At 35.8% G+C, this 17,282-nt stretch overlaps 1 non-coding gene across 1 annotated transcript; it reads left to right on the top strand.

Moving 5' to 3' along the window:
- The first annotated feature begins 7,533 nt into the window (after positions 1-7,533).
- Positions 7,534-7,640, top strand: LOC146916019 (small nucleolar RNA R71). The gene has a single exon (XR_015017147.1). It is a non-coding gene; the product is annotated as a small nucleolar RNA R71 (small nucleolar RNA).
- The last annotated feature ends 9,642 nt before the right edge of the window (positions 7,641-17,282 follow it).

Raw genomic sequence — 17,282 nt, 5'->3', positions numbered from 1 at the left:
GCATTAGAGTAATGGAAGAAATAAGGAGATGTAGCAAGATAGATAGGCTTGTCTTTCATCGGGAAACCAAATTGTCGTAAGGCGAGCTCCGGGTTATAGTTGATTCCACCCCGGGTACCAAGAAGAGGTACATTAAGAAACTTTCCACCACCGAAGATAATTTCTTTGACTCTAGCAGCGGGGGTGAGCCAAACCACTTCGTTAGGGGTGAGAGCCATAATCCGCTGTGAAATAGTCCAATTCTCTGGATTATCATGGAAAGACTTCGGAAGGTGCGAAATAAACCACCTATAGAGGAGAGGTACATAGCAAAGAATGTATCCACGACCCTTGCCAGATCGATCGTGAATAGCATGGTATGTGTCAGCCAACAAAGTAGGAACCGGATTCTTGGAGCGGAAGATCATAATAGCATCCATATCCACGAAGTCATCGAGATTTGGAAAGAGGATAAACCCATAGATGAGTAGTGCGAGAATAGCCTCAAGAGTGTCCTGACAAGTGGTTTTGAGATTGGCTTTCTCAAGTAAATACTCCAAAGTGAATCCTCGGATGTGAGCCTTAGTGACAAGATTCTTGGAAACATCGGAAGTCTTGAGATAGAGATCACGGGCAATAACCAAAGGAGTAGGGGGATGCTCAAGACCCGTGAAAGGTACCCCCTTAGCAATAGATAGATCCATTAAGCAAGAATAAGCCTCGAGTGTGGGCACCAACTAAAAGTCAGGAAAAGTGAAGCATCGATAGTCCTGATCATAAAACTGCACTAGAGTGTGTACAAGCTTCTCATCCACATTAGTCCGGAGAAGAGTAAGCAAATCCCCGTAACGACGTCGGAAGCCGGTTGGATCCTTGATCTTGAGTGCCAAATCTCTCAAACTAGCCAAATCCACCTCCTTGAACTTGTAGGACTTAGTCTTCCCCATTCCTACAATGTTTACAGATTCAATTTGTCTAAGTCCTTCGATAAATGCATGGAAAAAGGTTTATGCATGTGTGTATGATCACATTCAAGTACGGAGAGAACAAGGTGGGTTGATATTCAAAGTCAAGGAGTCATGGGTGGACACGTTGTCCGGTGAATCTAGGGTTGTGGATAATAGTAACCGGGTTCTAAAAAGTTCCCAAGTCGCAACCTCTCTCACGTATATCATGGTGTCACGAGACAAACACTCGCTCCATGATTATTCGTAAGAAGGTCTAACTTGAGTGTAGTATCGCGTGACGACTAAAATTCGAGACAACACTCAGTTTAGCCTCTGCACTACATCCTAGAAAATGGCCATGGATGGGTTCGGTATCTACGATTCATAGTGTTATACCCTAATTTTGGACCTAAAAATACTTACTCAAAATATTTTTTCATCTCTGATGAGTGTCTTTGACCCTTGAGAGATTGCCAATTTGCTAATGTTTTGCACTGATATTGTACTCTGCTTTATCTGCATATTTCTACTGTCTATGTTTAAAAACATTTTCAATTGTAACTTTGTCTATGTTTGCTGCATTTTAAACCATCCAAAGGGTCTTTCTTGCATTCCAAGTCATTTAAAATTGTCTCTGATCAATTGCATCTTTCTCTGCATTTTATTTCAATGTTATTTGCAAAATTCATGAAAAAGGGTATTTTAGTCATTTCATGCATCCAAATTCATTTTAGTCCTTGAAAATTGTCTCTGAGTCTTTTCAATTGGTTTGTGTAAGTCCTTGTTTCAATTCCATGTTAAAACCCATTTCAAAAATTACATTTGAAGTCATTTTGAGTCAGTTTGGTCCCCAGGGGCATTTTGGTCATTTCACATGAAATTTTGACAGAGAGAGGTTACTTTGAAGTACCTCATTTATGTAGTTGATTCATTTTAGTCCTTTTGGTGTTTTTATTGGTTTCACTTTACGTTGTTTTCAATTTACATTTTTTACCCAATTTTATTTTTAATTGAATCTTAGTCCCTTTTTTTTTCATTTTAGTCCTTCAAGTGGTTAAAGTTGCATTTTTAGTTCTTTGACAGTTTTACATTTTAGTCCTCAAAATGTTCGTAATTTTGTTTTAAGTCCTTTTTCTATTATTGCACTTTGGTCTTTCAATTTTCAATAATTGCAGAAAGGTCCCTAAGTCCTAAAAAGTCCAAGGCCGAGTTAGTTACAGTCCAGTACAGGTGTCACAAATTCATTGGGTCTCAAGCACACATGGCAGCCTATATAAAGGCCACATCATCACAATCACAGGGACGATCCCATTCACAACACGCCACATCACAAACACCATTCCACAGTTCTCTCTCCAGAATCAAAGATCAAAATCATAACCGTTTTCAGAAATCATCAAGAACATTCATCAAACCCTAATTCTCCAGAATGAAAGATTCAACCAAATTCTTAAGAATTAACAAGAGTTATCAGTGATTCATTGCTGAATCTTCATCATCGAACTTGTTTTCTTCGCAATTCTAGTGCGAATTCATCACCAACGGTAACACACTCAAACACGATCATGAAGGGGGAGAGTGAGACGAAGAAGAATCAAAGCAAGTTTCGAACCAGTGAAGAAGAAGAAAAGAAGAACTGATAGGGCCAAACCGCAAGTGCACGGCCTATCGAAGTAATAGTAGTAAGAAGAGTATCGTTCCGCTAGGGAGTTGTGAATTCAATTAACTTTTAGAGAATGATTAGAAGAGAGAAAAGTTTATAAAAAGGGGGTTTAATTCCTGAAAGTAAATAACAATAATATAAAAGAGCCTTGGGATCATTGGTCCATCATAACAACAAACCCTTCACTAGACAAGACTTAAACATCTAATTTCATGGTTTACACCTTAATTTCTAAAGACCGGTTTCCCTTAGCCCCTCACCTTTCCGATGAAAGTCCGGTGAGAGTTTACTTCTAGCAACCAAGCCTATTTCGCTGACTTGATTACTAGAGGATGCATAGAGGATTGAAACTACTCTTGTCTCAATAATTGCAAAGACTATTTCACTGTTTTGCAATTATTGTCTAGATTCACTTGTTCCAACATCAAAACTCCGCTCTCGCTTTATGAATTGATGTTTGGCATGATGGATTAACGATTATCAAACCCTCCGCTTTCGCTTCCACAGTTTGATAATTGTTAATCCACGTTAATACGGTGAATCTAGATTAAAATTTAGGGTTACATAAAATTAGGGTTTAAGCTTGGTTTGTTTAGGATTACGTCATTAGACTTATCCAACAATCCCAAGACAAAGAAGAGCCTACTCACTAACGTTCATTGTAGACATGGGGGAAGAAGAGAGAAAGCAATAAAGTAAAAGAACAATAATATAAAAGTGAACTTTTATTCCAAGAACAAAAGATGAATATTTGTGATGGAGAGCTACTCTATTTATAGCTTTACAATTGACTTAAAATCTAAGCAACTACAAGGGCTATTCGGTAAAACTAAAACAGGGTAACTTGGGCTTCAAGCAAAAGCAGCAAAAGGCATCCTGAGAGGTGGCACGGCCGTGCCACATGTTGGCACGGGCCGTGCCAAGCTTCTGACTTGGGGGCTTTATATTTTTGTTCTGAATCTTTTGTATTTTCGTTCCAAATCAGCTCCAGACTCCTTTCTTTTGCTCCAAGACACCTTCCATCATATATTCGTTCCTAAAATATAAAATATGCAATTTGTAGTAAACTATCTCAAAAAGGAAATAATATTTAAATAAAATAAAACTAAATCTAATTAAAACGAAACTAAATAATGCATAAAAATAGACTAAATATAGACTCATCAAACTCCCCCACACTTGAATCTTTGCTTGTCCTCAAGCAAAAGGCAATAGACATAGCAGCAACAAAAGATTTATTCATGGCAATATTAAGAACACATGTCTCAAAAGAAAGGCTTTGCTTCAAGTACACTAATTACAATTTCAAATACTTCTCATGAACCTATTCTACCCAACATCAAGTCTCAAGTGAGTGTGTGTGTGCAGTCCAACCCTTTTCTTGCTCCTGTATAAGACAGATATTATGAGGAATAGGTTCTATCCTTAATGCTAAAGTAACCGAGAAAAGTCCTTTCTTCATTTCATATAAGAGTGATGGGAATTTAAGTTAAAATTAGATTAGATTAACAATTAAGCACAAGGGGCTGCAGATGCTTAGGGGCTATCTATCCTCGTAGGAAGTCTTCTCGGATGTAATTGTCCTTTCCCCCTAGATTCAAAATCACCCTAAGCAGTGCTGCAAAATTTTATTTCATCTCCGCGTAGGAAGTCTTTTTGGATGTAATTGTCCTTTCCCCCTAGCATTGATGAGTTTGTTTCACTTTAAGTTCAAATTAGGGAGTCACCACCACAATTAGGAAGTTAGGGATTGTCCTTTCCCCCACATGTTGGTGTCATTCTCCCGCCCCATTATAACTTTAACAATTTAAGAATATAACAATTAAGAACATTGATTTTTTCCCACACAAACTTATATTAATTTTACTCTGAAGACTTTAAAGGGTCTAAGTTAACACTAAAGATAGAATGTGCTCCTTAAAATACCTATTCATACATTTGCTCAAAGATTGCAACTGAGTGCTTTTCTCATTGGAGATTTTCACAATAAAACAAGACATGGGTATAGCAAGAACACAAGGAACACAAGAAACTACTTTCATGTACAAGAAACAACCTTTAAAGAAGAGACAAAACAAAAAAATTTATGCCATATTTTACATTAAAAACAAGCTACTAATCATGTCTTTCGCTATAAAAACAAAACAAAAGAATAAAGTTCAAGGGAGTTTGGAACACTACGACTCTAGAAACTTTATTAGGCTCCCCCCACACTTAGGAGAAGCATTGTCCTCAATGATTCAAAAAGAAGAAATAAAAGAAGAAGAAGAAGAAGAAGAAGAAGAAGAAGTAGAAGAAAGAAAAGTAAAGGAAGAGGAAATCTCACAATTTTATTGAGGTCCATAGTGGACTTTGGAGGTGAAGGTGTTGCATCATGTTTCGGAGCATTTGATTGTTTTCTTCATTATTCTATTGCTCCTTTGGACATTGTTCCTTTCAACACCTTATCTTTGATGCTCGGTGCTTATTTTTTTTTTTTAACTTTGGTTTGCATCCATGGCCGACGTTCATCATTATAGCTTCCATCGGCTTCTTGTTCATGGTGCAAGTTTGCACCTACCTCCTCTTCATTACCATCATCATCACCATCATTATGTACCTGTGGGTTAATACCAACATAAAGCAAATTTTCCACCTCCTCCAGACTAGTTAAGTCCGGATTAGATAGAATAATCAAACAATAAGCTCTAATAATTTTTCATTCATATTGGTAATTGTGAGTAGGGCCATGGGTTCTAAGGAAGGACAAAGTAGTATATAAGTCTAGATAATAGTTCCCCTCTATCCTCTTGATCCCTTGATTCACGCTCACCCCAAACTTCCTAGCAATAAAAGTGATGATTCCACCTACCATTATATCATCCTTATCATCCGGTTTCTTTTTGATCAATTGAAACAAGATAAACAAGCAAATAATAGCAAATGGTAATAGAATGGTTATAAAGCATAGCCCACAACATAAATAGTTCATCAGTCCTCATCATTCCTATCACTTTCCTACTCTATATGGTGTCATAACCCTTTGAAAGTACATAAGCACGGGGTTGTGTTATTCAATAGTCTAATCACATTATCCTCTATTCCTAGTCTATCCATAGCATTAAAATCAAGGTACCTGCAAGTAGAGATAGTTCTGGAGATTAGAGATTTAAACCTATTCCTTTGCTCGGGATCCTTGAATTTGATCCTATGATTGCGGGCTGTTGATTGCTTCTTGCATCACTTCCGTAGTCTTCAATCTCCTTACTTTTCCTCTTTGATTCCAATTGACCTTAGTTGACTTGGTGTGGATTTTGGGTGAAGGTTTGGGTTAGGCAAGGTTTTGGTTGGGAAGGGTTGGTTTATTGATGGAGTTGTGGTTTAAGTGAAATTTAAGAGTTGAATGATGGAGATTGGTGAAGAAGTTTTGGTTTTTTGGTTATGGTTTAATGGGGTATGAATTTGGTTTAGAGAGTTATGGAGAAAGGAGGAAAGAGGTTATTTTGAATAAGGGAAAAAAAATAAATTTATTTATTTATTTATTTTTTTCAATTTTTTTTTTTTGGCTGAAAAGTTGGCACGGCCGTGCCACCACCGGCACGGGCCGTGCCAAGCTTCTGGTAAGAAGCAAATTTTATTTTTTTTTCGAAATTTTTTTTTTTGTTTCTGGTCAACGGCTTCGACTTTCTTTCACTTTTTTGCATCATATTTGGACAAATACCTACAAAACAATTTAAAATAACACAAAACAAAAATAAAAGCAATAAAAATCATGGGTTGCCTCCCACGAAGCGCTCGTTTAGAGTCATTAGCTTGACGGTTAGAAAGTCGTTTATCTATCCCATACCCAATCTCTCAGAAAGGGACAATGACATCAAACAAACATTCTCTCCCAAATCACACATGACTTTCTCAATGGTTTCAAATCCTATGACACAAGGTAGGGAAAAGCTTCCTAGATTCTTAAGTTTAGGTGGCAATTTGTTTGGAAGTATTTCAATAAAATTCATAAACTGCTCATCTAACTTGGACTCATCAAACCCTTGTGTTAATGGAATTTCTGGCTCTTGAGATGGTGAAACAAATGACTTATCATTCTCTCCCATGGCTTTCTCACCTTGAGGCTCATCACTCCCTATTTCTCCTTCATTGTTCTTAACTTTCACAATGGGGTCCTCTAATTGTTTACCATCCCTAAGGGTAATGACACTTATATGGTTATTGGGGTTGGTTTCGGTTTGGTCTAGGAGGATTTTGGAGGATTGAGAGGGAGTAGCCACTTGAGATGTTTGAGTCTCTAGCATCTCACTGTGAGTAACTATGGAGTCTACTTTCGATGTAAGTTTGGCAAAAGAGTCACTCATAAATTCAGTTTGATTTTGGAGCTCTTGGAGTTGCTTGGATTGATTGATAAGAAAATTTTCTAAAAAAAGTTCCAAGCTGGATTTTTGAGGGGCTCTTTGGTTGTTTGCATAACTGGGTGTTGTTGTTTGTTGTCCAAAACGATTTTGAGGGGTTTGAATAAAAAATTTGTTGTTTCTAAACCCTTGATTATAATGAGCATAGTTTACTTGCTCGGGACTTCTAACAACACTACCTAGTTGGCAATCAATGCCAATATGGCCAAATACACCACAAATTTCACAAGAAGGAGATGCAGAAGAAGAAGAAGAGATGACACTAACATTTAATTTTTCAAATTTTTGGGTTAATGCATCAATCTTAACGGCAAGGTGATCATAGTTAGAGACTTCATACATACCTGCCTCCTTTATGGAGGGTGAAGAATTAGTGATGGCTCTCTCTTCGGTCCACTTGTAATGATTTTGAGCCATGTCTTCAATCAAGGCGTATGCTTCTGTGTAATCCTTGTTCATTAAAGCTCCACCTGCAGCTGCATCAACATAAATTTTTGTGGTATACAAAAGACCGTTATAAAAAATGTGAATAATAAGCCAATTCTTTAAACCATGATGGGGACAAAGTCTAAGCATTTCTTTGAAACGTTCCCACGCATCGTAAAGAGATTCTCCATCTTTTTGAGTGAATTGTGTGATTTGAATCCTTAATTGGACGGTTTTAGAATAGGGAAAGAATCGGGCAAGGAAAACTTGCTTCATTTGTTGCCATGAAAAGATAGAACCAATTTCCAATGAATGAAACCAAGCACTAGCTCTACCCCCTAAGGACAAAGGAAAGAGGTGCAGCCTTACGGCCTCTTGGTTTGCATTCAAGGTTCCACTGAGTCTTAAAAAGGTTGAAATATGAAAATTCGGATCCTCAGTGGGTGATCCGAAAAATTGATTTTGCTACACTAAGTGAACAAGTGCAGGTTCTATTTCAAAATTGTCCTCAACCGTTGGGTACACAATAGCATCGTATGACTCATTTGAAGATGGGATTGCATACTCTTTGAGAGAGCGTTCCTTAGTCATATCGTTATTATCTTCCCAAGAAGTTAAAGGAAAAAGAAGAAAAAGGAAAGAAAGAAATAAAATAAAATAAGATAAAGCAAAAGATTTTTTTTTTTTTATGGAGAGAGAGAGATTTTTTTTTCTAAAATAAAAGTAAAATAATAATAAAAGAGGAAATAATATATTTTATATATATATGTTTTTTTTTAGAAAGAAATATAAAAAGAAACACAATAAAATAAAATAGGATAAAATAACGAAAAAGATTTTTTTTTTTTAGTCTAATCGTTAAAAAAAAGTTAACCAAATTGCAATAACTCCCCGGCAACGGCGCCAAAAACTTGATAGGGCCAAACCGCAAGTGCACGGCCTATCGAAGTAATAGTAGTAAGAAGAGTATCGTTCCGCTAGGGAGTTGTGAATTCAATTAACTTTTAGAGAATGATTAGAAGAGAGAAAAGTTTATAAAAAGGGGGTTTAATTCCTGAAAGTAAATAACAATAATATAAAAGAGCCTTGGGATCATTGGTCCATCATAACAACAAACCCTTCACTAGACAAGACTTAAACATCTAATTTCATGGTTTACACCTTAATTTCTAAAGACCGGTTTCCCTTAGCCCCTCACCTTTCCGATGAAAGTCCGGTGAGAGTTTACTTCTAGCAACCAAGCCTATTTCGCTGACTTGATTACTAGAGGATGCATAGAGGATTGAAACTACTCTTGTCTCAATAATTGCAAAGACTATTTCACTGTTTTGCAATTATTGTCTAGATTCACTTGTTCCAACATCAAAAATCCGCTCTCGCTTTATGAATTGAAGTTTGGGATGATGGATTAACGATTATCAAACCCTCCGCTTTCGCTTCCACAGTTTGATAATTGTTAATCCACGTTAATACGGTGAATCTAGATTAGAAATTAGGGTTACATAAAATTGGGGTTTAAGCTTGGTTTGTTTAGGATTACGTCATTAGACTTATCCAACAATCCCAAGACAAAGAAGAGTCTACTCACTAACGTTCATTGTAGACATGGGGGAAGAAGAGAGAAAGCAATAAAGTAAAAGAACAATAATATAAAAGTGAACTTTTATTCCAAGAACAAAAGATGAATATTTGTGATGGAGAGCTACTCTATTTATAGCTTTACAATTGACTTAAAATCTAAGCAACTACAAGGGCTATTCGGTAAAACTAAAACAGGGTAACTTGGGCTTCAAGCAAAAGCAGCAAAAGGCATCCTGAGAGGTGGCACGGCCGTGCCACATGTTGGCACGGGCCGTGCCAAGCTTCTGACTTGGGGCCTTTATATTTTTGTTCTGAATCTTTTGTATTTTCGTTCCAAATCAGCTCCAGACTCCTTTCTTTTGCTCCAAGACACCTTCCATCATATATTCGTTCCTAAAATATAAAATATGCAATTTGTCGTAAACTATCTCAAAAAGGAAATAATATTTAAATAAAATAAAACTAAATCTAATTAAAACGAAACTAAATAATGCATAAAAATAGACTAAATATAGACTCATCAAGAACACCGGTTTATTTTCGGTTCAAACTTACCAGAAGCTTTCAAGGATCTTTTTGTTCGAATCTCCAAATCAAACTCAGGTAATTTCTCAAAACTCTTTCGTTTTTCATCGCAAAAGCTCAACGAAAGTTCGTAAACACAAATAAATGGTGAATCGAAGCAGATTGACAAGTTTTAAGACTTGTTCTTTCACAAAACTTTGGAAAGATTGAAAAAATTTTGAAACCGAAACCCTAAAATGTAGATCTACGAAGATTCACCGTTTATTTTGTAAAACTAAGTTCAGATTCGTAATCAGCATGAAAAATAGAACAAGTTAGGGTTTAGATCCATGTAGATCGAAGTTATTGGGAGTGTTGCCGGAATCTGGAATTCACGGCGGAGACAATGAAGATTCCGATGAATCTTCATCTTCCTCAGCCGTTTCTTTCCAGAAATCGGCGGTGAAGATGAACAAGGGAAGAGAGAAGTGAGAGCTTCTCTCACTAGAACGAGAGAAGAGAGAGAAGTGAAAGAGGAGAATGAAGTGAACCGGTCCCCTTAGGCTTTTATAGGCAACTGAACCAGACCGGTCTAACACCGGTCCATACCTGTGCATCCTCCATCGTTGGATTCAGGTTTGATCCGTCTGGATCAATCTAACGATCCTGAGCCCTCCTGGATGATCCAGATCCATTTCCCTTTGGGCCTGGGCTTCTTTCTTCATTTTCCTTCATTTTTCTTGCTATGTGCACCTGTATCTTGCTATCTGAACCCCTATGTTGTTTAATTTTCATGCAAAAAAATCCAAGAAAATTACCAGTGTTTCTTGATGTTTCTAGTTGTTTTTTGATGCTTTTTACATGTTAATGCTGACTTGAGAAATATGTGAAAATATTTTTCTCTCTTGTTAGTTTAATATTCTCTATTTTTTGTTAAAACTTTGTGAAAATTGCTAAAAAAATAATTCCTATGTGTTTCTTGATGTATGTGTGATGTTTTGTGATGATTTTACATGATGAAGAGTGAAAAAACATAGGTGAGTTTCCTTGTGTTGTTTTGGTGCCTTTTGTCAATGTTTGTGAAGTTTTTTTGCATGATTTGATTCCAATATTTGGTCTCATAATGATTGGTACTTGATGAACAAATTTTGTGATGTGTTTGTCCTTAGTTTAGGGTATTTGGTACTGTTTGTGATAAATGTTGTTAGTTTCTTGTTTTACAAGTCATGTAAATATTTGCTTGTGAAAATAAAGTGTAAAAATATGTCTATGAATATGTCATAACTTTTGGCTTGATATTTCCTTGTGATTCTCATGTCATGGCTGAAATAAAACCTTTGAAAATTGTCATGATATGGGGATTATAGGTCATATACTTGTTTAGGTTTTATGATAAATTTTAGGCATATCTTTGCCACTTTATGTTAAGATTTTGTGGCCTTTTATCAAAGCTTTTTAATGTTTCTTCTTGCCTATAATTTCTATTCTATTATGCCCCATGCTACTGACCCTTTCATTTCATGTTTCATTCATCCATGAGCATTTCATCCTCCATCTTATATTTTTAGTTCCTTGTTTCTTGCACTTTAAATTTTGTCAAGGCTTAGCATGTAAAACCTAGGGACTTTGTAATTTCTTTTATGCAACTTAAATTCTTGCAAGACCATAGAATGTAAACTAGGGCATATGTAAAGGACAATGGACTCTAATGATGTACACCGACACATGCACACACATCGCATGGATACTTTAGATGTATGCCTAGGGAATGTATGCTTTAGATGTATGTTTAGGAATCACGATACTTAGGAAAATTCTCTTTTCCAAAAAATATGAACAACTTCACTCAAATAATTTTCCAAAGAAACCTTGGGATCAAAATCCCATTGAATTTTCCCTTTGTTTTCTTAAACAAAAACTTCAATGAATTCTAATAATACTTAGACCTTTTTGCAAAATAACTAAATTCCACCTCACATTTTCCAAATCTTATGCCCTCGAGGCCTCTCTCTCTTATTCTTCAAAATTCCATTTTCAAAATTAAAATCAACCAACCAAAACAAAAAACACTTTTTGTGGAAGAGAACTACATGGAGTTTGATCCCTTAAAACGGTATGTAGGCAAGAAGTCAAAACTTCTCCAAGTCCAATAAAACAAAATTCAAACACTTTCTTCTCCCTCCAATTCTTGACTTAGTAAACTCTTAGGTGTAAATATCATTTTTCAAATAGCATTTAAAAATAAAGCGCGCTCGTAGAAAGTATAGACGGTTCCTATAGGATACTATAGTTGTTATGGGTGCCTAACACCTTCCCGTAACGAAAACAACCCCCGGACCTCGATTCTCAAGGGTTTTTCTTATTTTTCCCTTCCCAAGAAAAAATGAGATATCAAAGGTTAAAAAGGTTCAAACTTCATCAATGTTTGACACCCTAAAAACCAAGATAAAACACATAGCGTCATAGAACAATTAGAAGTAAATTGCCTAAACGCGACAACACGCGCCGACAACATCACCCCCAAAATGCCTCAGCTATGTGGGATTGATCGCATAATCCAATACACGAGGCAACCCTCGGAATGAATTGTCGATTATATCCAGCCATAAATCTTAAGTTCACTCAGCCCGGGTGTAGGACTTTGATATTCTCACCCCCACACGTTAGCAAGAATTTAAACATTTATTCACATAAGAAAACAAGTAAAGGAAACAAGTAAAAACAAAAGCGCAAGTGTGAAAATAAAGACTAGGCGTAACTCTCGAATCTCCCCAGTGAAGTCGCCAGCTGTTTTATCTTGGTTTTTCGGGTGTCAAACATTGATTAAGTTTGAACCTTTTTAACCGTTGATATCTCATTTTTTCTTGGGAAGGGAAAAATAAGAAAAACCCTTGAGAATCGAGGTCCGGGAGTTGTTTTCGTTACGGGAAGGTGTTAGGCACCCATAACGACTATAGTATCCTATAGGAACCGTCTTTATTTTCTACGCGTGCGCTTTATTTTTAAATGCTATTTGAAGGTACTATTTACACCTAAGGGTTTACTAAGTTAAGAATTGGAGGGAGAAGAAGGTGTTTGAATTTTTGTTTTATTGGACTTGAAGAAGTTTTGACTTCTTGCCTACATACCCTTTTAAGGGATCAAACTCCATGTAGTTCTCTTCCAAAAAATGTCTTTGTTTTTGTTGGTTGATTTTAATTTTGAAAATGGAATTTTGAAGAATAAGAGAGAGAGGCCTCAAGGGCATAAGATTTGGAAAATGTGAGGTGGAATTAGTTATTTTGCAAAATGAAGTCTAAGTATGATTAAAAATTCATTAAGGTTTTTGTTTAAGAAAATAAGGGGAAAATTCAATGGGATTTTGATCCCAAGGTTACTTTGGAAAATTATTTGAGTGAAGTTGTTCATATTTTTTGGAAAAGAGAATTTTTCTAAGTATCGTGATTCCTAAGGATGCATCTAAAGCATACATTCCCTAAGCATACATGTAAAGTATCCATGTGATGTGTGTGCATGTGTCGGTGCTTGTGTCGGTGTACATCATTAGAGTCCATTGTCCTTTACATATGCCCTAGTTTACATTCTATGGTCTTGCAAGAATTTAAAAGCATAAAGAAAATTACAAAACCCCTAAGTTTTTTACATGCTAAGTCTTGGCTAAATTTTAAGTGCAAGAATCAAAAGCTAAGAATAGAAGATGGAGGATGAGATGCTTATGGATGAATGAAACATGAAATGAGAGGGTTAGTAGCATAAGGCATAATAGAATAGAAATTATAAGCAAAAGAAACACTAAAAAACTTGACAAAAAAGTAACAAAACTCTTAACATAAAAGTAGCAAAATATACCTAAAATTTATCTTAATATCAAAACAAGTATATGACCTATAACCCTCATATCATGACAATTTTCTAAAGGTTTTATTACAATCAATAATGTGAGAATTATAAGAACACATTCAAATCAAGAATGATGATATATTTTTAGACACATTTCACACTTTATTTTTACATAGAAATATTCACATAACTTGTAAAACAAGAAACTAACAAATCAAACTTCAAAACAGTAAAGAATAGCACCAAATCAGAGGCATACACATTGTAAATTCTCATACCAAGGATCAATATTCCATAGCAAGATTTTAGGATCAAGAACATGCAAAAATTTCACAAAAAACTAACAAAAAGTAACACAAAATCACAAGAAAATTCCACATATATTTTTATCAATTTTCAAAATACCAAAATATCATAAGAAACAAGTTTTGAATGTCAAAACTAAATGCAAGGAAGTTCACAAAATTTTAGAAGTTTTTAACAAGATTTTTATCAAGAAATGAAAAAGAATTGAATCAACAAGGAACAAATTATTTTCATGTATTTTTTATCAAGATTGACATGTAAAACACATCAAAAATTATTGAAAATAACAAGAAAACATTGAACAAATTTTTTAGGAATTTTATAGTACAAAAACAAGCATGCAGGGGTGCAAACAGCAAGAGAACAGGTGTACATAGCAAAAAAAAACAAAGGAAAACGAAGAAAGAAGCCCAGGCCCAAAGGGAAATGGATCTGGATTATCCAGAAAGGCTCAGGATCGTTGGATTGATCCAGATGGATCAAACCTAGATCCAACGGTCAAGATGCAAGGGGAATGGACCGGTGCTAGACCGGTCCGGTTTAACTACCTATAAATACCTAGGGGACCGGTCCAAATCATTCTCTTCTTCTCTTTCTCTCTCTATAACTCTTCCCTCTCTCACTCTAACTCAACGTTGCTCTCTTCTTCTCACCGGTTTCTGGAAGAAACTGGTCGGAGAAGATGAAGATCGGCCGGAATCTTCATGATTCCGCCGGAATCTTCATGATTCCGCCGGAATCTTCATCCAAACCACCGTCACCTCCAGATTCCGATGAGGTTGAAACTTTCACCGATTTAAACGAAACAAACCCTAATCTATTCTATTTTTCACACTGAACATGAATATAAACTCAGATTTGAAAAATAAACGGTGAAACACTGTAGATCTACGTTTGAAGCTTCGGTTTCCTTCTTTTTTTCAATCTTTTTCAATCTTTTTCGAAAGAACAAGTCTTAGAACTTGTTAATCTACCTCGTTTCACCGTTTATTTGTGTTTGTGAACCTTCGATGAAGCTTTGAAACAAAAACGAGAAGGTTTTATGAGTTTTACCTGAGTTTGAACGGAGATTCGAGTGAGAAGATGAAGAGAATCTTCGTGAATTTTCTCTGAGCTTCTGGTAAGTGATTTATTGTTGTTGAAAACTGAAGATGAACCGGTGAAATTCTTCTTCTTCTTCTCTGATTTGATTCTTCTTTTTTGATTCCTCTTCTTCTCAAGTTTGATTCCTTCGTGATCGTGCTTGAGTTCGTCACCGTTGGTGATGAATTCGCACTGGAATTGCGAAGGAAACCAGTTCGATGATGAAGATTTAGCAACGAATCACTGAGAACTGTTGCGAAATCTTGCGAATTCAGTACAATTTTGCTTCTGAAAAGTTAGGGTTTGATTGAATTCTTCACTGTTCTTGATGATTTCTGAAACGGTTAGGGTTTTGATCTCTGATGAGATGAGAGAGAAACGGTTTTGTGTTTGTGATCATTTGGCACTGAATGATTGATTCCCCCTCTGTGCATTGATGATGTGTCGTATTTATAGCTGGCAAGTGTGATGTCTGAACCAATAGCTTGCTGACACCTGTACTTGACTTGTTTGGCTCGACCTTGGACTAATTTTGGACTTGGGACCTTTTTGCAATTTTTGAAAGTTAAGGGACCAATCTGCAATTAACAAAAAATGGAATGGACTGCAATTTTTAAGACGAAAGGACTAAAATGTAAATTGAAAAAGACTTTAAAAGGAAAACAAGATGGAAGAAAGGACTAAAGTGCAATTTTTAAAATCTTGAAGGACTGAAATGCAATTAATAATAAAATTGGGTAAAAAAATGTAAATTGAAAACAACGTAAAGTGAAACCAATAAAAAAACACAAAAAGGACTAAAATGAACCAACTACACAAATGAGGTACTTCAAAGTAACCTCTCTCTGTCCAAATTTTATGTGACATGACCAAAATGCCCCCAGGGACTAAACTGACTCAAAATGACTCAGATGCAATTTTTGAAATGGATTTTGACATAGAATTGAAACAAGGATTTATACAAACAAATTGAAAAGACTCAGAGACAATTTTCAGGGATTAAAATGAGTTTGAATGCATGAAATGACTAAAATGCCCTTTTCCATGATTTTTGCAAATAAAGTTGAAATAAAACGCAGAGAAATATGCAATTGGTCAGAGACAATCTTCAAATAACTTAGAATGCAAGAAAGACCCTTTGGATGGTTTAAAAATGCAAGAAAACATAGACAAAGTCACAATTGAAAATTTTCAGAACAAAGATAGTAACATATGCAGATAAAGTATGGTGAAATATCAGAGTAAACAATATCAAATTGGCAATCTCTCAAGAGTAATAGACATATATCAAAGATGGGAAAACATTTTGAAAAAGTATTTTTAGGTCCAAAATTAGGGTATAACAAATACCTCCTATTTGATGAGAGTGTGTGTGACCTATAAATAGACCTTAAGTGATTTGATCACAACACACAACACAACAACAAAAATACAAGATAGAAATATGCTCTACTTTTTCGAGTTCCACTACTTAAAGGTTGAGGGTAAGAATTGGTCTCGGTGTGGATACACGTAGAGTCTTCATATCATTGAAAAAATTTTCATGCTTCAAGAATTGATACAAAGGTACACTTTTAGTATCTAATTTAAAATTTTATAATTTAAACGCAAAATAGATCCAAACTTTATTCCGTTGCATGTCTTATGAACACTATTTTTACTTCACTAGTCTTGTTTGCTGGAGGTAAAACCCAAACTTACATCGTAGTCAGATTCTAAATACAACAAAAAGAAACCGTAACAATCCATATCAGTATGGTTTCTACAACCATTTTATATATCCTTAAGAAGAGGGAAAAATAAATACGGCTAAAAACTTTTTAAGCATTGGCAGAGCCATGTTATGACTACGATGTTAACCTATACACGCTTTACCCTAGTGATTAATGCCAATTTTAAACTTGTATGCTGAAGTTATATGTTGGAACATGCTTTTTTTTTTTTGAAGAAGCCAAAATGAAATTAGATTAAACATTGGGAGTAATTCATCTCGCACAAGGCGTGCAAAGAGAATCACTCCTCCAAATACAAGATCAAGTTTCTGCTAGTACACAAAACAGAATGAAAAATGGACAAGAAGACTACTCCCTAACACCCATACAAACTAACGGGTTTCGCCACCAGTCATTATAACTAAAAGCTGAAGTGAGCCTATTCGCCCTTAACCAAGAGAAAGATACAAACTTTACTTTATCTAGTAATTGAACCAAGTCCAGTGCTTTGTTTTTGAAGATCCTGTTGTTTCTTTCCTTCCAAACGCAAGCATGCCAGATCACTCTGAAGAAAGAATGCGTAAATTGCGGTAACCCCGCCATGTGACCAAATTGAATAAGATGCTCACGAACAGAGTCAGGAGAAATGAATGAGACCTGAAGCCACTGATAAACCCCGTGCCATACACTGCCAAAGATGTCACATCGGAAAAGAAGATGACTCGTCGTTTCTGAACACCCACATCCGCCTATGCAAAAAATGTCGTCATGATGAAGAGCTCTCCTACGGATAAGATTGTCTTTGGTAGGTAGTCTGTAGCAAAGGATCCTCCAAACAAATATT

Source organism: Medicago sativa, chromosome 6 (genome assembly GCF_051527215.1).
Source record: "Medicago sativa cultivar Bolivia chromosome 6, Bolivia_mono, whole genome shotgun sequence".
Classification (NCBI taxonomy): Eukaryota; Viridiplantae; Streptophyta; class Magnoliopsida; order Fabales; family Fabaceae; genus Medicago; species Medicago sativa.
Note: the sequence above shows the minus strand (reverse complement) of the source record. Positions and strands in the feature narration are given on the sequence as shown.